This window comes from Calidris pugnax, unplaced genomic scaffold, assembly GCF_001431845.1.
Source record: "Calidris pugnax isolate Ruff unplaced genomic scaffold, ASM143184v1 scaffold404, whole genome shotgun sequence".
In the NCBI taxonomy this organism is placed as follows: domain Eukaryota; kingdom Metazoa; phylum Chordata; class Aves; order Charadriiformes; family Scolopacidae; genus Calidris; species Calidris pugnax.
In genome coordinates this window covers 13,662-17,134 of record NW_015091151.1, presented here as the reverse complement: position 1 = coordinate 17,134, position 3,473 = coordinate 13,662, and positions in this window count along the sequence as shown.

Below are 3,473 nucleotides of genomic sequence, written 5' to 3'. Positions count from 1 at the left end.
AGCGCTTCTCTCGTCCGATACACTCTGGCCAGGCTCTTTTAGATATGCCACGTGAGGAGGGTTTAGTGTGTTACTACCAAATTTACGACTTTGAAGACACTTGATTTTTGACAGGATTTTGATTTAGGGGAGTGAAGCAGCAATGACAATACAAGCACAATATCCAGTTGGATCCCAACACAAATGAAATTCCCATTACTGATCTCTCTGTGCTCACTGTCATGACGCTGACTATCTCCAGCCACCAGAAAGAAATATTTGGGTTGAAGCCAGTTCAAGCCTGGAGCTCTCTTCAAAGTTTGGTTGGTTGGTTGCCCAGTTCTTGCACTTTAAGTTGGGCTGAGCCCCATGCTGTTCTGTCTGGCTGAGGAAGACATTCATGCTTTTTGATTAACTCAGGCCACGTACACAACCAGTTGACCACTCGACTGATACAGCAATTAATCTGAAACAAAAGCCGTTCTCCACTCCCTTTATCACTGAGATAAGTTCAGCTGTCTTTACAACAGCTGTGGTTGCTCCTTATGCTCTTTCCTGAGTATCATAAGGAATGATTACCGGAATGGGCATCAACTGTTCCCCTCTCTGAGCCTCCTTCCACTGTAAGGGTTTGTTGATCAGTCAAAGCTTTGGGCTTGGAAAGATTAACACCTGCATTCAGGATGTAACTTCCGTTTGATAAAACGTATTTTAGGTCAAAATAACCCAACCAGGTGAAAATTGCTGAAGAAAGTCTGTGCTGGGAACGTTGTGCACCAGCCACGCAGTCAGGACACTGTGCCCTCCTGGTGGTCCTGTCTTGTGAGGGACCTTGCAGTGGGGAGAGTGGCCAGGCAGGCAGTGCCCTAGGACAAGTTCCTGGGCACTGTGTCCCTCCTCTGGCACTGACAAAGCCCAGGAAATGGCAGCAGTGGGCAGGTCAGTGTGGAGGGCAGAGGAGTAGCCTCTAGCACCTTTGGTGTCCTGGGGTTATGGCCACTGAGCCACAAAGAGAGAGTGAAACGCGGTGTTACTTGCCTGCTGGATCTAGAGCCTCAACACACCACGTCTTCACCCTCTCTACTCCAGGCCAGCTGCCAACTGCAAAATAAACTCCACTCAAACCTATGCCGTAGTTGTCATTCTCATTTCGTCTCCCACCGCCAACAGTCTGTGCTGTTGGTGTGCTCAAGGAGCTGTGAGCAGAAGCGAGCATGGAGTTGGTCCCCCCTTGCTTGTCCTGCAGGGAGAAGCAGCAGGTGACTCTTGTTGGCCCTGGGCTGGCCAGCAGCCATTCCTAGCAGTGGGGCAACTGCAAGGGAGCGCTGGAGCAAAGCCCTAGTGCCAGGAATTGCCTTGGAGCAGGATCTCAGAGCCTGTGCTGGGGTCACGCTGGTCTTGTCCACAACCTGCTCATACGGGGCAGCCCAGAACTGGACTTCGCACTCCTCCACATGTGGCCTCACCAGCACTGAGGAGAGAGGAAGGACAACTTCCCCTGACCCACTGGCAATGCTTTTTCAGCTACGGCTCAGAATACTCAGCCATTTTTGCAGCAAGCCAGCAGTGCTGGCTCAAGATCAGCTTGTTTTCCAGCAGAATCCCAAGGAACTTCTCAGGAAAGCTGTGTGCTAGCTGCGTAGTCCCCAGCATGGGGCTACTCCTCCACAGTTGCAGGTCTGTGCAGTTGCCCTTGCTGAGCTTCATCACATTCCTGCTTGCCCAGTAGTGCATTTCTCCTGTCGAGGAGTGAGCCCTGAAAGTAGGTAGTAAGCATACCAAAAGTGTGGAAAAAATACCTAAGTGGATACTAGGACATGGAGGTACTAAGCAGTTGGATCCCTTTTGCAGCATCGCGGAGGAAAGCGGTAACAACTCTGACACTACTTTTAGTGTCCCTGTCTCCAGTTTTGTTTCTTTAGCACCCCTAGAGTGGGAGTGCTCAGCCAACAGGCCATTAATAGCAGTGGCCTGAAGCATGTTGACAGAGATTCCCTTTTTTGTGAGGACACCTCAAAGGTGAGTTGAGAGTGCGTACCTTGGTGTGAGTATGGACTACGTGAATCATCAGCTTCCTCCTGCTAGCTCTCACCAGCCTGTTTTGACTTTCTTCTCTTCTGAGAGGGATGATCTAACTGCTGGTCATGTGGTGAGTGCTCAGCTAGCGGTATAACATCGTGTTCAGTGGATACTTCTAGGCCATCTGATGGGGATGACTGATCCCTATCATCATCTCATGGGGATCATCATCTGATAGCGTTTCTGTGAGCAGTGTTCGTTTCATCCTGTAAAAGCAAGAGTGTACAGCTTTTGGTAGTTTCATGGCAAAACATACAGGCTGGTTAAGCAAAAAGACTGAAACGTTTCTGTCACAGACCGTTTTGCCAGCTATGGAATGTAAGTTATGTAGATTACTTAGAAAATTTAAAAAAAAGAGAGGATTTTCTGTGAAGAGAAGTTAGGGTTCCAAGTCATCTCTGTGAACAAACTAGCGACTGAACAAAGAAACAGGAAGAGTAAAACTCCTATCTACACAAATTCATTTGCCTTCTAATATTGAGAGTGAAACTGTTTCAGAGAAAAGTGATAAATATTTCTGGGTATTGCAGATACCTTGCAGCTAATGCAACAGCTGTCCATCAACAATACTGACCTACATGGCAAATTACATCCAATTTTCTTTTTATTGTTTATATGGTGAAGACTTTATTTTTAACAAATTAACATATAAGCTTTTCCAGAAAATCAGGAGATATCGTCCCGTTTTCCTGCTCATTTAGATGGCCCTGGGAGAGATACTACCTGCACTTTTCCATTTCTGTCTGTTCCTTTGAAGATATTAAGATGTCTCTGTCACCTAAGACAATGGGCAAAAAACCCATCATATTTTTTAGTGGCTGTAAGATACTCTGCCTTTGCCACTGAAGTCACGCTATCTTTGACTCTTCAGTTGCAGCTTCTGCCGGTACCCGTGTAGCAAGTAAGCAACAAAATTTCCTGAAGAAGCACTGCTGGAAAGCAGGGGGGGGCCTTCCTGGACTGTGTTGGAGTCCGTAGCTGTCAAATGGTCCCCACACTAGTGACTGACTACCTGCTGATACATTGATTCTATCATGGATTCTTGAACCTAACAAGTTCCCATCTCCCTGTCCAAGTGACAATCTCCTGAGGTGGTCACAAGGGGTACATCTTTCATGAGGGTGGCTTCTGGGGCTTGCTCCCTAGTGCTGTGTGGGAGTCAGATAACAACACACCAGCCAAGGGCACACTGGAGCAATGATGCTCCCGCAGTCAATAGGCCAATACGTCTCGAGGTCAACCATCTTACCCACAGAAATAGTCAACAGCCCAAGAGCCCCTTGAGTTGTCCTGTACGGCAGCGGGCTACCAGGAGTAGGGATGCCTCTCAAGAGTACTTCTCCAAATTGGGAGATTCCTTGCCGCAACAGATCCTGGGTAAGGGACTGTTAGAATGCAAAACATTGAAATCCTGG